We start from the raw sequence: 22,669 nt of genomic DNA, 5'->3' as shown, positions 1-22,669 counted from the left end.
TCCTTAGGTGTTTTGGGCATGGGATGCCCTCCAGATGACCGCGGCAGTTTGGCTGACTACGGTGCCGTTTCCAAACCTAGAAACGACGTGTAGACTTTGGGGTAGCCTGTGCAGCGAATGTCTGACCCCAATTAAGGGAGCCTCACTTCTTATCGGCTAGAGTTTTAGGATCATTCGCACCAGTCCAGGGCTCAGTAGCAGACAACATGCTATGGCCTGATACCACCACCGCAGTGGTTGGGTCTTTGGAGTCCATTCTAAGTTTATTCCCATTAAATCTTCCGCTCCACTTTCCTTGAGTAACTTAAAAATTTCCCCGAAAATAACTGCCTATACGAGTTACAGAAAATTCTTGCGGAGCGAAATAAAAATACGACCGCTCCACTCAAAGGTTCAAACAAGAATCCACAGATTAAGTATAAGGCAGTCACAGCGGCGATGGGAGACGATAGGAAACCTGGAGGGAATGGAAGAGTTTCCCGATCCAATACCTGAGACGACACTTGAGGTCGAGTGCGAGTCACTGCTGACAACGGCACAATCCTGGATTGACAGAATTCTGGTATTGCCATCTGGAAGATAATGCTAAACAGATGGATGAAAGCCCAGAGTAGGCCTGGGGGTCTACATTGAGGTTGAGATCGAGTTAGGACGTCGAGTGTGTTTACGGACAGCCAACTAGCCATCAGGGCAATAACAACCAGGACGTTAAGGCGGCCATAGCAGAGTTAGAGGAAATGAAAGGGCAGAAGATTTGTGTGAGGGTCAGAGGATTGTCGTCAATAAGCTTCGCGAATACGAAGCCTTTCGGGGCCAGGCAGTCGGAGATAAGAGCGTAGGCGACAGACGCGCGTGTAGCATTGTGGAACAGTGAAATGTTGGACGAAAATCCTATGAGTATATCCGGATCGTGAGAAGACGAGGCTATTGCTGAAAGGAAATAAGGAGATCAGTATAGCTTTAGGCATTATTACGGGACACATATGACTGCGGTCGGACTTATGAAGAATATTGTGGCAAGTGATAGCATGAGTACGACATGAGGGGAAGATGATAGGACGTTAAAGCATTTTCTATGTCGTTGCCCGGCTTATGCGGCTAACAGACACACGTACTTAGGTGAAAACACAATATCAGATCTGAACCTACTTAAGGGCATGGAATGGTGAACAATAAGGGATTTTGTGAGTAGCACGGAATTCCCGACATAGATTTGTTTTAAAAAGTAACCATTTTTAGTATTAAGAGAGCACAGCAAGCCGATCATTGGCTTAGATGTATGGCGGAATAATATACGCGCCTTTTTTGGAAGCAAACCTAACGTTAACCAAAGAATCGAATAGTTTCTTTTGCCTTCTGATTTGAATCTTTACACCAGCCGTTTGAATAGCCCAAGTGCGGCCCAATTTCACGGCACAGGCAGTGGTACTCGCAGATGAGCGTGATGGGATTCGTTATATGGATCCATTAACCCTAGAACCAGCGAGCTGAATCTGAAAATAAACAGGTTAGTCAACGAACATAAGCGGAATTTGTGGCTGGAACACTTGGAGCAATGTAACTTATGCACCGGTTTAGGCAAGCTGTTAAGTCACTCTCGAACCCCGGTATACGGGGTGACAAGAGATGCGGCAGGTTGTTCAACCGTAAATTTATTGTGCATCCCGGGAATGACAGGGCAAGGAGAAGAGTCATTCGCCATATCCGTGGTCTCCGAGCCGATGGACAGCAATAATAATTTACCGTGGGCGAAGTTACGAATGTCCTCATGATGCTGAAGAATCTGGATTTACCTGGAGTTGAGTACCTTACCACTGTCCTCAACCTGTCTTTGAACACTCTTATATATTGTTAAAATCTGGCATTTTGAATTAGAAAATGTGGCAATGTAGCATCTCATTTTTGAAGTAAAGTACTAGTTTTTCTCTAGTCTTTAATAAACCCTCCAAAGTATGACAAAATGTGTAGGTATTATAACCCAAAAAGATTTAGGTCTAAAATATATTATTTCGACTGTTCGTCTTCGTTTTGTTCTAGAAAATTGTAAATTTTCATTATAACTGAAGAACAACAAGGTAGCAGGCACCGATGGGTTACCGGCTGAACTGTTTAAGACCGGAGGTGACACGCTGATAAGGCGTATGCATCAGCTCGATAATTGGAACCTTTGCATATTACGTCTCGTACACAAGAAGGGAGACAAGACGGAATGTGCCAACTACAGAGGAATAAGTCTCCTATCCATCGCATACAAGATATTCTCGAGTGTACTATTTGAACGATTAAAACCTAAAGCTAATAAGATAATTAGGACTTATCAATGCGGCTTTAGACCTGGTAAATCCACCATAGACAGATATTCACACTGCGCGAAATCCTGGAAAACACCCGAGAATGACAAATCCACCTTTACCATCTCTTTATTGACTACAAGGCCGCTTTCGATACCCCTTTAATTTCAAAGGTATTTCAAGCCATGTCTGAGTTTGGTATCCCTGCAAAATTAATAAGACTCTGCTGGATGACACTTGCTGATCCACGTTCCTCAGTAAGAATAGGAAAGAATCTCTCTGAACCATTCAATGCCAAGCGAGGTTTAAGACAAGGAGACTATGGTGTGAGCTCTTTAATATCCTGCTGGAGAAGATTATACAAGACGCAGATGTGAATAGATATGGCGCACTAATCACAAGAGAACACATGCTACTCGCCTATGCCGATAACATCGACATCATAGGTCGGTCTGCAGCCTTTGAAAGAACCGAAAGAGAGTCAGTGAAAATGGGTCTGGCCTTGTATGTACAACCGATTAGATAACGAAATGGAGAAAGGTGGGAACCACACCTTTGAGATAGTCAGCAACTTTATCTACCTAGGCACCGGCTTAACCGAGACGAATGTTCTAGCAGTCATCGCAGTGGAGGTCTCACTGATTCCATAGCAAGACCGGTAGCTGGTCCTCCCGGCACAACGTATATATAAACTTTAATATAAAAATTAAAAAAAAAAATGGTTATATGTGTTTGCTGCTGTCATGTTTCTTAACCGTGGTTCAAAATCAATAATGCAACGTGTAATCAATATCAACAAGTTAGCATTACACGATGATGGTCTGGTCAGGTTTAAGTGGCAGTCCCCTATCAGACTCACTTAGACGTTTTCGTCCATGGTGATACCACAGGAACAGAAGAAGGAAAATGCCTTCTTGTTCCTACCATTGAACCAACCACATCGCTTTAAAAAGCCCAATAACTTGCGAATGTTCACACCCGTTAAATCTGACAGGTTCTCAAAGAAATAAGAACCTAAAGTGGAAATCCTGACTGACTGGCTGCCAGTGCGGGACATACACACAGAAAGTGTTCTATAGTCTCTGCTTCATCGATGTCCTCACAGCTTCTGCAAAAGTCGTTACTGGAAATCGTAAGTCTGTCAGCATCTTTTCCGATTAGACTGTGACCTGTCATGACGGACACAATGACTGAGACGTCTGTCCTTGCTAGTGACAGCAGAGCGGTAGACCTCTTCAAGTCTAGATAGTTTTGGAATTTCACAGCCCCCTCTTTGCGACCATCTATAATTCGTTGGCCTTCGGGCCTGGTCCTGAAAACTTAACTTACAGATTCCAGTTACCCTGGATTATCTCTGTAGCCCGCCACCCAGAACAGGTGAATTTTAAACTGTTCTACCATGTCGTTGAGAGATCTGCGACAGTCGAGGGTGGTTATTGTGTTCAGAAATATGTTCTCCAGGGATTTAATGGCTGCCTGTCTGTCTGAGAAAATATTTGTGCCAATCGTCGTTAGACATTATATCTTAGCCATTCTATTTCCTTAATTGCTTGATACACACTGCAGTGGTCGGGTAACCTTTTCGATATCACCAGTTCTAGATCGTTAGAAAATTCCCCTAGCCGCAATTTCCGCGTTGTTGTTGTTGTAGTCACATTTTCATGTGGACGTGACGATCCTCGTCAAGTTCCTGTGTGAGCAAGCTCGTTCCGGTCCAAAGGACCGATCGCCGTAGGAACAAGGAAGTCATTGGTTATTTAAAGACGCCAACAACTCTATTTGTCATATCAAGCATCATAGGCACTCAGTATTTATGCAAGAGCCGGTGCCGCCCGGCCTCTCGCTGAGACTCTCCGCTTGATAGCGCTGATTGTCCGCGACTGCCGTTGCAGCTATAGAGCATTTCACTATCAGCAACCTGTGGATGCGCCCGGTAGCTCGCTGCTAAGCTTCTCGTGACAGTAATGAACACCACACAGATCGGACATCAATGTTCAATGTCAAAAAAATGCTACCATTGTATATTCCTTGACAGCGAGAAAACCCTTTATGTAAACGACTAGCTCGTGAAGGGCGGTTTCAGTGGATTTGCCATTACAATATGCATGCTGCTGCCGTGACAAGCGATCTCCAGGGATCTTTGCCCTAGATATGTTTCTATGAACCTCTCAAGTCTTCAGTATAAAGGATGATCCCGGAAAATGTGTATTAATGAGTAGTTCTAGTATTTCCTCACTAGACTTTGTCCATACATTCTCTGACTTCTGAATATACCCCACCGTAATAGGTCTGCATATGTAGACATTGTCCATACATTCTCTGACTTCTGAATATACCCCACCGTAATAGGTCTCGAGGACAGAATCTTCTTTAGCCTAGAGGATTTGTTCTAAGCCTTTCCAATCTCGCTCTTATATTTTCTTAGCTCGGCCCTATAGATGTCCCAATCGTGTGGTGCTCTTTTGACTTTTGTTCTGTTGAAGATTTTTCTGCAGTTCTTCCTTAGACCAATCAGATCTGGGGTCCACCATGGCGGTCGCTGTTTGCCCCTCGGCTTGGCATTAGGACGTGTCAACATGCGAGTCATTCAGGGCCTTCGTTATCCGCTTGAATACTATGTCTATATCCCCCGCAGTTTGCACTTTCTTTTCTGGTCTAGGGTTAGACGTGCAGAATTTGTTCCGAAATTTATCCGATGGAACACTTTGCAGTATTTTCTCCACGGCTGAAACTAATATTACGATGATCAGAGAAGCTGTGGTCATCCAACACTTCCCAGTCGCATATTCTTTCATGTATATCTTCCGATACAAAGGTAATATCTAGTACCTCCTGCCAGTTCCTGGTAATAAAGGTCGGTTTATCCCCTTTATTACAAATCGCCAGATTACAACTTATAATATATTCGATAAGCAGCTCACCCCTTTCGTTGATATCCGAACTTCCCCATATTTGGTGATGTGCATTAGCATCATTTCCTACAATGAGGCTTTTCTTCCCTACGGAAGCGGCTTCAACCAGCGACTTAAGGTTTGAAGGCGGCATCTCTGAATCGTGTGCGTTTTAGGGAGCTTATTTATTTCAAGTCTGACTGCTATTGAAACTTCAGTGCTTAGCGACGGAAGAAGATAATCATTAAGACTGCTTTTTGCAAGATTACAGGCTGTGTCTCCCATTCCTCGTACCCTTGAGTAGTTTAAATCCAGGAATTCTTAGTCCACGAATCATTTCTCCCATGGTTCCTGGATAAGAACCACGTCAAATCCCCCTGCCATCAGGAGGACCTTTAGTGCCGCCCAAGCTACCTTACAATGGTGGAGATTTATCTGTAGAAACCGGACATACTTCCACCATCGTTGTATTAGCCTCTTCTTCTGGTTCCGCCAGGAGTTCACTAACAAGGTTCGATAGATCTTGTCATGATGAGCTTCCGTACGTAGAAAGCTGTGGTACCACTGTTCCTCCTTAGATGCATCACTAGCTACTACTGTCGAAGTGCTTTTTGAGTTCCGTGCTTCCCCGGTGGCACACACCTTGAGCCCAGTGGTTGAAAGGTTGGGATTACATTCCCTTAGTCTTCCAAGTATCATTTCAGGATCTGAGGAAATCCTCGGTATCCAAGAATGTGCCAATGGTCGACAAGAAATATCTTCCTTTCTGACTTCCTTTCACCAATCTTTTTTGTTGATCCCCGAAGTCAATTAATCTGTATCGGCCTCGATGCAGCCCGCATCGTCACAAACTGGAGGAGACCCAGGAAATTCCGCAAGGACATCGGAGTATGCTGATGACAGTCCATTGACTATCCCACTCCAATTATTCCTAGGTATGCAGCCCTGTTCGACATTAGCAAAGGTTCTTGGACCCATCTTATTGTTGTTCGCCCTAGTTCTTTTAGGCATGGGATGCCCTCCAGATGACCGCAGACTTTTGGCTAACTGCGCTGCAGTTTCCGGGTCTAGACGTGTAGTCTTTGGGGTAGCTTGTGCTGCGAATCCCCGAGCCCAATCTAGGGAGTCTATATCCCTATTAGTGATAGTCTTAGGATCATAGCAATGACCTAGGAAAATTATAGCCATGCGAAGAAATAATAGGTTCTGCCTTGTGCTTAAGACTCGAACCAGGTGTCTTCGTAAAAAGTCCCTGCTGACCAGTCGTCTGTCGGTTAGTGGAGCCTGTAGCAGCCGCTCCGCCAGTCAAGATTTCAGTAGCAGACAACATTCTACGGCCTGATACCACCACCGCAGCTGTTGGGTCATTGGAGTCCATTCTAAGCCTACTCCCGGGCTCTAGATCTGCCGCTCTACTGCAAACAAACGCAGATCATTAACCGCCTAATGGATAACTCTATCGGAGCTATCCTTGAGTGACTTAAATTTTTCTTCCAAAAATAATGACCAGAGATACGGGAAAATTCTTGCAGGCCGAAATACCAAAACGTCCGCTCCACTCAACGGTTCAAACAAGTCTTCTGTTAAAATACTATCACAAAAATATGGTGCTGAAAAGCAAATAGTTTATGATTTATTGAAAGATTAAGACAAAATATTTAAATATTGCACAAAAAAGGGAAACTATAAAGGTCGCTGTCAAGGTTTGTCCTGACCATTGCGAAATGCTACATTCTATTGACACGAAATTTATTTTATATTTATTGTGTTCAGTTATTAATACTATGTTCAGACCAAAGCTGTTTTGATCAAGCGACTCGTTTTAAATTTATAATGCTCTGAAAACGACTTGTTTTGCCTTTACAATTTATAAGGGCAAAACTATGTTCAGACCAAAGCTGCTTTGAGCAAACGACTCGTTTTCCCTTTATAATGCTCTGAAAAGGACACGTTTTTCTTTTACAATTTATAAGGGCAAAACGACTCGTTTCTCACAAAAACTAGCTGCTTTGAGCAAACGACTCGTTTTCCCTTTATAATGCTCTGAAAAGGACACGTTTTTCTTTTACAATTTATAAGGGCAAAACGACTCGTTTCTCACAAAAACTAGCCATTCAAAGCAGGTGAGCCCAAATAAATGCCTAAATTGTGCTAAATAAGCACAGCCCTGAATAATGTCAAATTATAAAAATCTACCTAAAAAATTTGTAAAAGAAACCAATATTTTGCAGACATAGCAAGAGAAAATATAACTTTGCAATAAGCTGCCATAAAATTTAAATTGGGGTGTGAAAAAATGAAAGTTGCACAACATCTCAACTAGTGTGGACGGTTGAGATGTTTCCCAAAACCAGTGAAGCAAAAAGTCAGTATAGACATAGCATAAATTGGTGAAGCGATTTTATTAAATTTTATTAAAAAAAAATTGTAATTTTAATGGAGAAATTACAAGGCACATCTGGTGTGTGGTCATTGTAATAGTATTGGTGAAAACAGAGGTGTATGCAACACATGTGCACATAACCATCAATCATGGCTGAAAAATCAAAATCATTTGATTTTCATCGATAAAAGTCGTCTATCGATTGCCGTTTACAAAGAAATGTGTAATCATTAATTGACAGACATTGAAAAACACGTTCTGTGCCAAATAAAGTTATAAAAGGAGAAGTAAAGTATGAATAATTAAATAAAATCAAAGAAAATTAAAAATCGATGTACCGTTTTGGCCAAAGCTGTAATCAATACGTAAATACGATGAGTACGATGATGATGTGCCGTCTAGAAGGGCCATAATAAAAAATTATCAGATGTTGAGTAGTGCGTTAAAAAACACCGATAATAATCGATATTTAATACAAACACAGTGTTCCTCTGAGAATCTCCTCAAATAAAGCCGCAATTACACAATCAGACATGACATATTAGCTGGCACTTTCTGTATTCATAAGACTTGTCTAATCGGCATGTATTACCATATGTATTGTACTTTTTTTAAACTTGCGTCTACATGCATTGATTACGAAGAAATGGAAACTCGATTTTATCGAAAAAGTTGCATATTTATTTCAAAATCCATTTGCCATATTAAATTCTTCGTAGGTATCATATGATGCGTACAACTTTCAGAATTGCTATTTTTGGAATTACATATGACATGCCTGATCGTGTAATAGGAGCATTAATAGATCGTTCATACTTAAAATGCAAAACACGAGATTTTCGAAATCACGTCGCACATCTAGATTTGCACCAAGTATTAACATGGTTTAACGTTAACACACTCCGCATGTGGTACTAATCTTTAATCCCAGTACGGACTTTGACTTTTCGTCAGAACAACTATCAAAACGCATTATAAATAAATGTTGACGAAGAAAATGCGAACACATTCCGTAGAAGTGGTACTGTTGTGGCGTCATTATAAATTTCGCTTCAAATTGCAGTGAAAATGCCTATTCAATTATTTCGAAATCCGACGACCTCTATTCTCCAACAGAACACAAACAACAACACTTAAAAAAGGCAACAGCATTGAGGCAAGGTTTATTAGCACACATTTCGTGACATTACAATTTCATTTAATTAAAGCGAAATTTTCGCGGACGCAGCAACATGACGCTTTTATTTTGCTCATAGAACTCAGGGTCATTTCTAAAGCCTAGTACTGACTTCATTCACAGAGTTGATTGGTGCCGATTACGTGAGAATTTAATTACATTTGAAATTAATTGAAGCGAAATCTATACTGACGCAGTGACATGTCGTTGCTATTTTACTCATAGATCTCAATTCTACTTCTTTGGAATGTGTTCCTATTGTAGCGCTGTAAATCATGCTCTAGATCATGTAGGCTTCTGGGCAGTAGATACCTATCAACAAGATGATGTTTTGGATGGTCTCTACTATAACAGCCCAGAAGATATTGCTTAGACAGCATGTAGTTGTCTTCGGGTATGATCTTTGCTCCAGATGGAGGTGGTCCACATGAGAACTGAGGAGACAGCCCGTCGCAGTTCGCAGAGCTGACGCCATTTTCCTCACTTGAGCAGAGTTCTACTTTATAGCCTATTTTTCTCCAACGTTTCCGCGTGAAGACCTGAACAGAATACCCTGCTTTAAAGAATGTGATGGCATTTTCTTCTTCATAATTTTTTTTATAATACGTTTGGGCAGTCGTTCGGACGGAAATTCGAAGTCAGTACTAAGCTTTAATAAGCAATTTCGTCGCGAATAAACTTTCTACTAGGCTAGGTTAAGGAATGAGCGCGTTGCGATTTGTTTCACGTTGGCATGATGGCCTGTGATCCTATGTTTATGTAAATAATAACATATAATACGCAACTAGCATATGTGATATTTATTAAAACTGTAAATAACGGCTATAAAAATAAACAAATCCACATTAACTTTACAGTTCTAAACATATGCATCACTGAAATGTAAACCAGCTGATTTCCAAAAAGCATCACGCAAAAGTTAACCTTTTTTTTGACTATGATATCAAAAAACGGGCATCATTCTGTTGTTGGGGTTGTTGTTGTAGTCACATGCCTATATGTGGAGGCTACTCCGTATGGAGCTTTTTACTATCCGCAACCTGTGATAACATTGAACACAAAATAGATCGGAGCTCAATGTTCCACCATGTGTGGTGCTCATAGTTATCCCGTGCCGGGTTTATTGTGTTTGTAGCAGTGTGTTGTGTTCTATCTTTCGTCTGCTTGGTGCTGGTGAATATTCAGATTCAGGAACTCTGCGACTAAGATGGGGTGCGTATAGAGGGATCTGGGTCTGACTCGAGTGCGTCTGGCTGGGTAGTTAAACAGGGGAAGTATGTCGTGTGGTCCCACGGTCACAATCGGGAACACTTCTGCACGTTGAATTCAAACCTTGCTCTGTTGAAGTTGAGGCGGCTACATCTTCCGGATTGTAATTGAGCCAATTGAGAGTGAATTTTGTCTAGACGCGCTTGATCTTGTAGCGCTGAACATTTCGCTCTGGATCATGTATATTTACCTTCTGGCCGGTGGATACTTTTTCACAATATGGTTTCTATGGTCCCTGCGATAACAGACAATAAGCTTTGGCAATTCCTGTGTACGTCGTCAACTAGGTTTCTTTGTCACCACCCCAAGTCCTGCCAGCAAGTGACTTTAAGACCTTCTTACTACAGGGTGCACCAGCGAAACTCACTTATTTGAAAAACCTCCCAAGTGGTGAGTTAGACGGTGGGAGAGGGTCGAGATTGGGCGCATCTGTAGGGAGAAGTCCCCAAGTTTGCCTCTTTCTCCAGTCAGTTGCCATCAAGATCTCGTTTAAGCCTAGTAAATTATTGCGAATACAAACAATAGTCAAACCAACAACACACAACATCATTTAAACATAGTTGATTGGTGCCCTTCGTAAGTATTTAACTTATTAGAAATTAATTGAAGCGAAATTTGCATTGTCGCAGCGACGTGACGCTACTATTTTACTCATAGAACTCAGTACCACTTCTACGGAATGTGTTTGCATTTTCTTCGTAAACATTTTTTATAATGCGTTTTGAAGTTGTTGAAAGAAGTTCTTTCAGGAACATGATCGACGAATTCTTTCTGCCAAGCCTCGAAAAAATTAACGTTAGAAATGTGTGCTTGCAACCAGGGCTGCGGAGTCGGAGTCGAGCAATTTTAAGGAGAGTCGAGAAAATATTTCGACTGACATTGAAATTAAGAAAAAAGTTTAATTCAAATTTTATCTGAGTAACTGGGAATGGACTGGGAAGTGAAGGCCAGAGAACTGCCTTCAATAAACTCGGTTAACGCGAAGCCTTTCGGGTCGACGCAGTCCGAGTTATGGACGTGGGCGGCGAATGCGCATGTAACCCTGTGGAAAAGCGAAATGGTCGGTAGGACGCAAAATCCAGATCTTGAGAAGATGAGACTGTTATTGAGAGGGAGTAAAGAGGTCAGTACAGCTTTCGGTATCATAAAGGGACACATAGGACTACGAGCTCACTTATGCCAAATCGGTACGGCAAATGCTAGGGCACGGGGGGAAGATGATGAGACGTTGGAACATTTCCTATATTATGAACCAACTTAGGGGTGTGGCATGGAAAACAATTAAGGATTTTGTAACTAGCACGGAACTTAGATTTTCTTTTCCGATGTTCTTTTTTTTAGTATTTAGAGCGCACAATAAGCCGATTACAGGCTTAGGTGTATGTTTATAGTGTCATGGCACGATTATTATCCGCACCCTCTTTTCAAGCTAACCCTAACCTTAACTAATTTTGTCTTAAGAAAAAATTTAATTAAAATTTGGTCTTAAGGAATTTTTTTTTTTTTATTTTTTGTCTTAAGAAAAACTTCCATTAGAATTTTGTTTTGAGAAAAAAATGTCATTAAACTTTTGTCTTAAAAAAAAATTCGCATTGGATTTTTGTCTTTAGAGAAAATTGCTTTGCAACTTTTTGTTTAGAAAATTGTTTATTAAATTTTTTCTTAAAGGATTCAATTGAAATTCTTTAGAAAAAAAACACATTTAAATATTGTTCAAAACAATTAATTAAAATTGTATGTTTTGGAAAAATTTTGTTCAAATTTTATATACAGCGGTCAAAAAAAGTATTCATCATTCAATGTTTTTTTTTTAATAAGTCTACAAAAGACAATTGGAATAAAAACATATTAAACTAATGATGCAGTAGTGCTTGTGTGATATATATGTACACAATTTCATTGTTTTTAAAGAAAAAAATAGTATTTATTGGAACAAAAAGGGCCATTTTACAGCTGAACACAAAAAATTAAACAAAAAAAGTATTCATCATTGCAAAAAAACAAAAAAATAAATAACATAATTTAAAAAAATTAATACTTTGTTATTCGACCACCGCGTCTTATAACTTCTTTTAAACGGTTTGACATCGATTGGACTAATTTAGCGGTTATATTTTGGTCTATATTAGTCCATTCCTCCATTATCACCTGTTGCATTTGACTCTTGCTCGAAAAATTGCGCGTTCTCAATTTGCGTTCGAGATGTTCCCAAAGATGTTCAATTGGGTTCAAGTCGGGACTTTGAGGAGGAGTTTTAATGACTTTGGGGCAGTTATACAGCATCCACATCTTGGTATTTAAAGCAGAATGTTTGGGGTCATTATCTTGATAATATTGAAAGTTATTACCAAGCCCAAGTTTTACAGCACTATCTTTTAAATTCCTCTTTAAAATGTCAATGTAATACTTATGATCCATTACTCCATTAATAATTTCAAGATTTCCCGCTCCTGAAGCCGCCATACACCCCCAAACCATTAAACCACCTCCACCATGTTTTACAGTAGCAACTGTGTTTCGTTCTTCAAGCTCTGTATTTGGTTTTCTGTACACTATGACCTTTCCATCGCACCCAAAAAGATTAAACTTGCTCTCGTCTGCAAAAATGACTGTTTTCCAAAATGATTCGGGCTGTTTTACATACATTTTTGCGAAGTTTAGCCTTTTCACTCGGTTTATTTTATTTATAAAGGGCTTCTTACGTGCAGTTCTTCCTCTGTAACTATGCCTTTTGAGTGTATTTCGAATTGTTTGTGTAGTAACTTCCTTCCCTAAATATTCCATAGTGTTTTTACGAAGAATGGTCGCATTTGTCTTCGGAGTTTTCTGAACTTGCCGCAATAGCCAACGTACATCTCCAACTGAAAGTGCTTTTGGTCGACCAGATCTTGGTTTATTGTCAACAGTTTTCGTTTCTGTCCACTTTCTGATGATGGATTGTATAGTAGATCGTGGTCTATTTAATATTTCACTGATAGTTTTTTGAGTTAAACCATTCCTGTGGTGTTTTATTATCAAAACTTTTACCTCATCAGAAACCTCGTTTTGCTTACGACCCATTTTGACAAAAACTATATTTTCAATGATATTAAATATTTGCTGTCAAGGGCAAAGCCTCCTTTACTAAATAAAACAGAAAAGGGGGATTCCCAAATAATATTTGAATTTGACTTTGATGATAGCACATCAATGATGAATACTTTTTTTGTTCTGTTTTTGGTGTTATTATATAAAATTGTATTTTTTGCGCTAATTAAATTTATTTTTTGAATTTATTTTAAAACATATTACGAAAAATAAACTATTGTATAAAACTGCATTATTTGTTTACTTTAAATTTTCTTCAATTACCCAAAATAAGTGAATTTATTATCAATTTTGCTAATGATGAATACTTTTTTTGACCGCTGTATTAGAAAAAAAATTTTTCGTTGAAATTGTAAGCATTAGAAAAAGTTTCATTGATGTTTGGAAAATTTTCATTAAAACCTTATCTCTATGTAGAATTTCGACCAAAGCCCGTTCGTATTTTAAGGGTTCCCAAAAAAATATTTGTGCACAATTTTGAGAATATCGGTTGATAAATGCGATTGCAAAGGCTCTAAAAGTGAAAATCGGGTACAAAGGAACTATAGTTAAATTTGAACCAACTAAATCCTGAGGATCGGTTGACAGATAACGATATTATTGCAGTATAAGTCCAAATCGGACGAACATATCTATGGAAGCTATATGAACCGATTTCTTCCAATTTCAATAGGCTTCATCTCTAGGCCGAAAAAGATGCCATTTGTACACAAATCAACATGGACAGACACGGGGATGGACATAGCAAAATTGAATCAAAAAGTGATTCTAATGAATAAGAAGTGTCTATGAAAATTTTCATGCGAATAGACTTCTCAACCATATTAGGTGTGATGGCTTCAAGGTTGAAGTCTTCTAACCAAAACGAAACACGTCCCATAGTGGTTGGTGTCCGTTACTATATCTGGCTTCCTTTCCCATTTGCAAGGTAAATCTCCGATCATTGAGCTCGTCTTGAAAGAGAAACATACAAAAATTGTAAAATTTAATTAATTTCGCCCTAACAGGCAAAAAACTGGAAAAATATTTTTTTTTTTAATTTTTTTGAGATTTCATAGCAGGATATTGTACGGCTTAGACCATTATTCAATGCTTTCTACTCAAAGAATAGTATAGCAAAAACATTTAAAAGTCAGCAAAAAGTGTGTTGTTGCCAGAAGCATTTGACTGGTTTCCTCTTTATCGCGATTTCATTTTCGACCAAGAAAAATCATTAGCAGATGTCAAATGGATCGTGGTGCTTTACAACCATTCAGACTAGAGTAAGTTGTAAAGCGCACATTTGAATTAGAACAGCATTGGCAGAATCAACTGTTGGGCGATCGCCGTGTGATCGAAATTTTAACTCGTATCTAATAGAAGTTATACCATTTGTACATACATTTTTATGTCCAAGTATTTGTAGATAATGGTCGATTAAAACATTCGTGTTCTCATATTTTAAAAATTCCCATCCAATAAAGATACATAATTCACAATCTGGTGGAATAATTTGAAGTTCTACATCTTAAATGAAAGCTTGATATCTTGGCTATTATCTCACGCCATTTAGACCCATACAAATGGAAAGTTTTATGCGAAATTTTGTTAACTTTTTTTATTTTTATTGCTGCTACGTTCGTAAAGTTGTTTAAAAAGCAACAAGAAATATTCGCATTTATATTAAAACTTTGAAGTCCCATATCTCAAGAAGCGGGTCCTTCCCGGACAAAATTTTTATTTTATTTGATTTAGTCTGCTTGATTTTGTTTAGTGTCAATATCCAGGGGCTCTGTGACAAGATGGAATGCGTCCAGAGGGGTCTGAAGGGTTCGTAAACTGCATTTGCTTCCTGATTTCCTTTATAAAATTAGAATTGTTTATGTGAATATCCAATTTTTGAATTTTCTAGCGGTAGCTTATGGATAAATAAAACGCCCTTCCCGGCCATTTTAATTTTATATAAATGTTTCTCGGAGCACTTTTGTCATTCCAGAACTTTTAATCATTCAAATTGAATGATGACACCATATACTTTAATAAACGGCGATAAGACAAGCGGCTTAGCTAATCGGGGATAGCATTTTTCTCCATACAAACTAAAGGGTGCTTCTATATTGGCTTTTAGCAAAATTTTTTCATGATTGCTTTTTTTTGTTTTCCACAGATGAAAACACAAAATTTTCACGGTTTCGTTTTTGAAACAATGTAAAAATCTCAATGATAACATAATACTTTTATGAAAAAAATGAAAAGGGAATGTTCCACTGAATGAAATTCGCAAGATGTTTTGCTTCAAAATCTATTGTCTAACAGAAAGTATATAGTACCACACTTTAGAGAATAGATTTTTAAGTAAAAAAAAAAACATGAATATAGTACCAGCCCTAAAGGCATTTTTATTTTATCGTAGTTATTTGTGTTGTGTTTCAATAAAGTATATAGTGCCAGCCATAAGAGAAAATCCGCTTAATGAGTATATAAAACACCCCTATTGACCACTAATAAGCAAGTTGTGTTGCCAGCCATGTGTCGCCAGTGTCACTTTGTTAAATTGAAGACAACATTGCTGGCAACTCTCAAAACATCATATGATTTCTTTTGCTTTACGCAAATACATTTTTTTGCTAAGGCACATAATGATGTGGAGAAAATGACACAATTTGTATCTAAAAGCACATACAACACTTGGGAGTTGCTCGGTAACAATTATATTTGCCATTGAGTATCGAATCAAAAAAATATCATAAGGATTAATACACATAATTTACATAACATGATTCTAATGAGAATATGACCATGTTCGTATTTCTAGCTATCACTTAAATTCTTCCCAGTAAATGTTGTCGCCCTAAAAATAGAAAATGATACCACCACGTACTTTCAACACATATATCGCACTTCAATATCAATGATTGGTCTTTGAAACATTAGCCGATAATTTTTTGTACTTAAATTTTTATTTTATCATCGTTTGTTTATTCATTTGCTTAAAACGACACAACACAATCATTTAAACGATACTAACAAATACGTAATGTTTTCGTCTGCATTTCCGAGTTGTATTTAATCGATGTTAGAAGTGTTGCCACAGTAAACAGTTCACAGAACACTTATTTTTGTGGGTCGTTTACACATAAAGATTATTTGAAAAATAAATCAGTATAGTCAAATGCAAGATGAAATTATGAAGGTAGCAGAGAGCGACTAGTCGTACAATTCTGCAATTTTTTTTTATTGAAAATCGTTGTTAAAGAAAGAAATAACATAAATGTTAACGATTTTAATATTCAGAAGTCACTTTTTTATATTATTTTTATAGGTTTATTTGACAGATTTCCTTTATAGAACTGCCAAATAAACTTCCTATAACACTGTTTTAAGTTTTGCGACTACCGGCGTTAGTTTATAGCAAGAGCCTGCGCCGTCAGGCCTCTCACTGGGAAAATCGCAAAGACCGTATACGACCAAGACGTTCGGTCTGCTTGACCCTCTTAATATCGTAAAAGAGCAAGTTGGCATGACAAATGCAGTATTTCAAACAATTCATCTTTCTGTTTCTTCGTAAATAGAAAATTTATTTGCAAATTATTACGAAATTACGCTAAATTGTGTTGAAAGAGGTTGTGAAATATACAAATATTTTTTTATCTTTTGGCACCATTTTAAGGACTATTTTTTATTTAATTGAAAAATTGCAAAATGTAAATGTATGAACCTTATCTGTGAGACTTACTAAAAAAGAAGACAAAACAGTTTGGCCACCTTGGAAAATCGTTAAAATTAGCTATTACAATTAACGAATAAAATATCGTTAACAAAACGATGAAAGATTATTTTTTATTTTTCTTTAACAAGTAACAAATCAACTTTTTACAATGGCTTTAGAATATTTGGCTCGGATTTTTTAATCAAATGACAGCGGTATTTTCATAATTTGAACAAAATTGCAAATGTTTTAAAGAATAAATGGATATTTCTAAATATTTGATCAAATAATTACATTTTATATATTTCCTTTATACTATTTTCTAGACTTAAAGAGGTCAACTGCCTTGCTGTCACTAGCAAGGACAGACGTCTCAGTCATTGTGACCCGTTATGACAGGTCACTGTCTAATCGGAAAACATGCTGACAGACTAAAGATTGCCAGTAATGACTTTTGCAAAAGCTGTGAGGACATCGTAGAAGAAGAGACTATAGAATACCTTCTGTGTGTATGTCCCGCACTGGCAGTCAGAAGGAGTTCCAATTTAGGTTCTTATTTCTTTGAGAACCTGTCTGATTTAGCGGGTGTGAACATTCGCAAGTTGTTGTGCTTTTTAAAGCGATGTGGATGGTTCAACGGTAGGAACTAGATAGCATCTTCTTTCTTCTGTTCCTGTGGTATCACAATGGACGACAACGTCTAAGTGAGTCTGATGTCAGACTGCCACTTAAATCTAAACTATCCTAACCTATGTTCCTTAACACAAAAAATATCAAGATTTTTATTGGCATACTTTGCATACGCAGAAAAAAAATAAAAATCGTTTTCAATCACGAAATTAATTGATCCAATTAATTATATAATTGAAACTGCTTCAACCACGAAAATGATAATATTAATCAAAGTTTTTGAAAAAGGTGTTTGAAAAAAATTTCAATAAAAAAAATGATTGAGCATTTTTGAAATTTCCAATTAATTTAAATTTTAATTTTTTTTAATTAATTTTTTAATTGTTCCTATTTAAAAATATTAAATTTTTCGAAATATCAAATTAATTTTTTAATTGGATCTATTAAAAATATTTAAATGTTATGTTAAAATTTTTGCGAAAAGCGCGCTGTGTATGGAGCACCTTCGATTTCGATGCAACATGGTTCACATCTAAAATTTCTAAAACACGAATTTGAGGTTTATGTTTTGGTCCATGATCACTCTTAAGAAACAAAATACCGCCGGGGTTTTTTTCAAAAATGAAACGGAAAATATTGTTTTCCGACTTGTAAAGGAATGCGTAGCGAGACAGCAACTTTACGAATTACAGGCATTGGGAAAGTTAACCCAACAGAAAAAGATTTATCTAAAATATTTTTTAATATGATCGATGGTAAAGAAGCCGTTATGCCATTAATCAAAATATTCATTGATCATAAAAAAGATTAGAGTTGCTTCAAGAAATTTAAAAAAGGTAGTCGAAAGACTGGTTGTTGGGGATTTTTTATATTTTACATTTATAAAGAGAATTTATAAAAATTTGGAACCGCTAGGCTTTTTCAAAAACGGACAGTCATAACAGTGCTGTTGGGTATAAAAAAGTTTCCGATTCCATTGAAAAATTATTGAAAGAGCTTACTGCCTAGACCACTAACATTATTTTCCTTTTGTCAATCAATTCGTCCGCCAACAACCACTAACATTATTTTCCTTTTGTCAATCAATTCGTCCGCCAACAACAGCTGTTTTACCTCTATAAAATCAGGTGTTTTCAATGAATTGAGTGACAAAATTTTAAAAATTTAATCACTATCGTAATTTAAAAAAAATGTCAGTTTCAATTTAAAAAAATTATTGAATCAATTAATTTTTTAATTGAAAATTACAAAAAAATCACAAATCGTGTTTGTTGTTGTAGCAGTGTTTTGTACACTGTGGCGGCAGCCCTTGCCGATGAAGTACTCTATCGGGTCAAGCCGGTACGTACAACCGGCTGCCATTAGATTGTCAATCACGATTGTGATTAAAAAAAGTTCAGATCCAATTAAAAAAAAATTATTGATACAATTAAGTTTTTAATTAAAACATTTTTAATTTCGGTCCAATTTTAAATTGAAAAAATGTTCGTGATATATTTTTTAGTTTAGCTGGTCAAAATGACTGGTTGGTTGACATGGCAGCCGGTTGTACGCACCGGATTGACCCGATGGAATCCTCATCGGCAAGGGCTGCCGCCTCAGTGTACGTGATCGTCTTTTTTCGTCATGGGAGAGGCACATCCCGGAGTGCCTTCTCCGCTTGCTTCTGGTCCGTGCCGGGATTGAAAAGAACCCCGGACCCTGGTTCTGTTCAGTTTGCCAGAACCGCCTTCATCATCGGTCAGTGTCGGTGAGGTGTAACCGGTGCTTGGAGTGGGTACATTTCCGTTCTTGCTCTGGCCTAACTTCGCTACGGGAGTATAGTCATACTGGTTATGTCGCTAGGTGCTGTGCGAACATAGCCAGCAGTGGGTGGCAAGCGCCGCCGTCGTCGCCTTCGGCGTCCTCGTCGTCGGACTATGTGACCCCCCCGACCTCTCCCGTACGGCAATTTATGCAACGACAGCACCCTAGCCCTACTATTGCCAGGCCAGTGTCGGGAAATGTATCGTTCTTGCAGTTAAACTGCAATGGACTGCGAGGCAAGATTGATGAGATTGTAGATTTTATGAGTCGGAAGAGCATATCGGTCGCAGCGATCCAGGAGACAAAGCTGACTAACACCTGCAGCTTGCACAGTTGTCACGGCTACAATGTGCTACGTAAGGATCGCTCAAGGAATGGAGGTGGGGGATTGACGAGCGTGATGGGATTCGTGCTATGGACCCCGCTAACCCCAGAATCAGCGAGCTGAATCTGGAAATAAACAGGGTAGTCAACGAACATAAGCGGAATTTGTGGCTGGAACACTTGGAGCAATGTAACTTAGGCACCGGTGCAGGCAAATTGTGGGCCACTGTTAAGTCTCTCTCGAACCCCGGTAGACGGGACGACAGGACCTCAGTCACTTTTGGCGAGTTAACCGTGACTGATCCGAAGAGATGCGCCAGGTTGTTCAACCGTCAATTTATTGTGCATCCCGAGAGAGACAGGGCAAGGAGGAGAGCCATTCGCCGTATTCGTGGTCTCCGAGCCGATGAACAGCCATCACAATTTACCGTGGGCGAAGTTACGAATGTCATCCGTGGCGCCAAACCTTCCAAGGCGTTGGGCCCCGACGGAATCTCTACATTGATGCTGAAGAATCTGGATTCACCTGGAGTTGAGTACCTTACCACTGTCCTTAACCTGTCATTGAACACTCTTATAGTTCCCGATGTCTGGAAAATGGGGAGAGTGATCCCGCTACTGAAGCCTGGTAAAGACCCGAGTTTGGGGGAGTCGTGCAGACCGATCTCCCTTCTCTCACCAGTGGCTAAGACGCTTGAGGCATTACTCCTCCCGAGCCTCGTAGGAGAATTTCCATTCGCCGAGCATCAACACGGATTTCGGAGACTGCACAGCACAACAACAGCTTTGCATGCCATCACCACACAAATTTGCCGTGGCTTCAATCAACCCAGGCCATGTGATAGGACGGTCCTCGTGGCACTGGACCTATCGAAGGCATTCGACACGGTCAGCCATGCCAAATTATTTGAGGACATCGCCAACACGTCCCTCCAACCAGGCCTGAAACGTTGGGTCGCGAATTATCTGTGTGGCCGCCAGTCATTTGTGGAATTTAGGGATAAGAAGTCAAAACATCGTAGAGTGAAACAGGGAGTTCCCCAAGGTGGGGTGATATCTCCGGCTCTGTTTAACCTCTACCTATCCTCCATCCCACCTCCTCCAGACGGCATAGAGATCGTATCATATGCGGACGACTGTACGATCATGGCATCAGGCCCCCCACCCATTGATGACATCTGCGATAGGTTGAACGTCTACCTCAACGAGCTTGCCTCATATTTCGCTGCAAGAAATCTGAAGATATCCGCCACCAAATCTTCAGCCACACTGTTCACTACAAATACACGTGAGGTGAATTCTGAGCTGACTGTGATGGTCGATGGAGAAATGATTCCGACCATCAAGTGTCCCAAAATACTTGGCGTCACATTTGACAGCTCCTACACTTTCTCCCCACATGCCACAGCAATCTGCAATAAAGTCAAAAGTAGAAACAAGGTCCTCAAGTCACTCGCTGGCAGCACTTGGGGTGCAGACAAAGAAACCTTGTTGACCACATACAAAGCAATTGGCCGGTCTGTGGTAAGTTATGCAGCGCCAGTGTGGTCACGTCAACTTTGTGACACGCAGTGGAATAATATTCAGATCTGTCAGAATGCCGCCCTCCGAACTGCGACGGGCTGTCTCCTTAGTTCCCATGTGGACCACCTCCATCAGGAGACAAAGATCCTACCAGTGCGAAGACATAACTACATGCTGTCTAAGCAATACCTTTTGGGCTGTTATCGCAGAAATCATCCAAATCATCATCTTGTGGATAGATACCCATCGCCCAGAAGCCTTAAGGTTGATCTCCACGATCCAGAGCGTGAGGTCCATCGCTACAAGAGAGAACCTCTAGATCAATCGGCATATCAAGCGGGTCTGAACAACATTCATGCAGACACGGTAGCAGACACGGTAATTGGCTACCGGGTGAATGTAGTCCTTGGAGAACGACCGCCACCCATTGCACCCGAAGAAATCGACCTCCCCCGGCAAACCAGAGTGGTTCTGGCTCAATTACGTTCCGGCAGATGCAGCCGCCTCAATTCCCACAGAGCTAGGATTGATGCCGACGTGCAAGATGTATGTCCCGATTGTAACCAGGGACCGCACGATACACGTCACCTGTTTAACTGCCCGGCCAGACCCACTCGACTCAGACCCAGATCCCTGTGGACGCATCCCATCTTAGTCGCGGAGTTCCTGGGTCTTGACACTCAACAGAATCAAGCAGACGAAAGATAGTACACAATAAACTGCTACAACAACAACAACGACTGGTTGGGTGTGGAGGTGTGTCCGCCGAAAGATACAGTTTGTGCTATTCACCATACGAGGTAATTTGGGATTGATCCCAGATGGGGCGAAGCTACCGCAGTCATTGCAATGTCAGGACTTTGACGTCACGCCGGACACATAAAGGACTTACTATTGATTTGTAGAGATGAGGATGAGTTACAGACGGTTGAGCACCTATTGTGGCATTGCCCAGAAATTGCGGGGGTAGGTGCAGGATAATGGCTAAACGAACACCTTTTATATGCCTAAATTATCTTCAGGCACATAATCCTTTAGCCATTCTTGGCAACTATAGCTTTAAATGGCAGATTAGAGGGAACTCTCCCGCTCGCCTGGCCGACGTTTTGTCATGCATGTTGGCTTCTTCATTCTAATAACTGACATTGTACTGACGTACATTTTTTCTGGATTCTTCTGCGTTTTTTCATTTTTTTTTTGGGGCGACACAATGGACTTTTCCCGAGTGATGCTTACAGCGATTAAGGTTGTTAGACGCGTGCCATCAAATAATCTAAGTTTAAGAATCATAACAGCAGTAAACACAAAAATCAATTTAAAAAATATTTATTTTGTAGTTTATTTTTTTTTTTTAATTGAAAAACGAATGTTGTTGTTGTTGTAGCAATGTTATACACCGAAGCGGCAGCCCTTGCTGGTGAAGAACTTCATCGGGTCAATCCGGTACGGACAACCGGCTGCCATAGGATTGAAAAAAAAAAATGACATATCAAGTTCTATCAGTTGGGTTGACGCGACCACCTGATAAATACGCCTTGCGTATTTGCATTTTTCGTGTTAATGGGTAGAGTTGCCATATGTTTTATTTTAGTCCTATCC

At 39.5% G+C, this 22,669-nt stretch overlaps 1 protein-coding gene across 5 annotated transcripts in view; it reads right to left on the bottom strand.

Annotated features, from left to right (window-relative positions):
- Positions 1–22,669, bottom strand: part of LOC106087127 (trafficking kinesin-binding protein milt) — a 130,278-nt gene that overhangs the window by 32,046 nt on the left and 75,563 nt on the right. The window contains exon 1 of one of the 5 annotated variants that reach the window (XM_013252053.2): positions 15,959–16,123. The exons of the other annotated variants lie outside the window; for them this stretch is intronic. The gene's annotated coding sequence lies outside the window, so the exon portion shown is untranslated. Of the gene's footprint in view, positions 1–15,958; positions 16,124–22,669 lie in introns of those variants that run through there. 5 annotated transcript variants of the gene reach the window in all.

The sequence above is a fragment of the Stomoxys calcitrans genome, chromosome 3, assembly GCF_963082655.1.
Source record: "Stomoxys calcitrans chromosome 3, idStoCalc2.1, whole genome shotgun sequence".
NCBI classification, from domain to species: domain Eukaryota; kingdom Metazoa; phylum Arthropoda; class Insecta; order Diptera; family Muscidae; genus Stomoxys; species Stomoxys calcitrans.
This window is presented reverse-complemented; position numbering and strand designations above follow the sequence as displayed.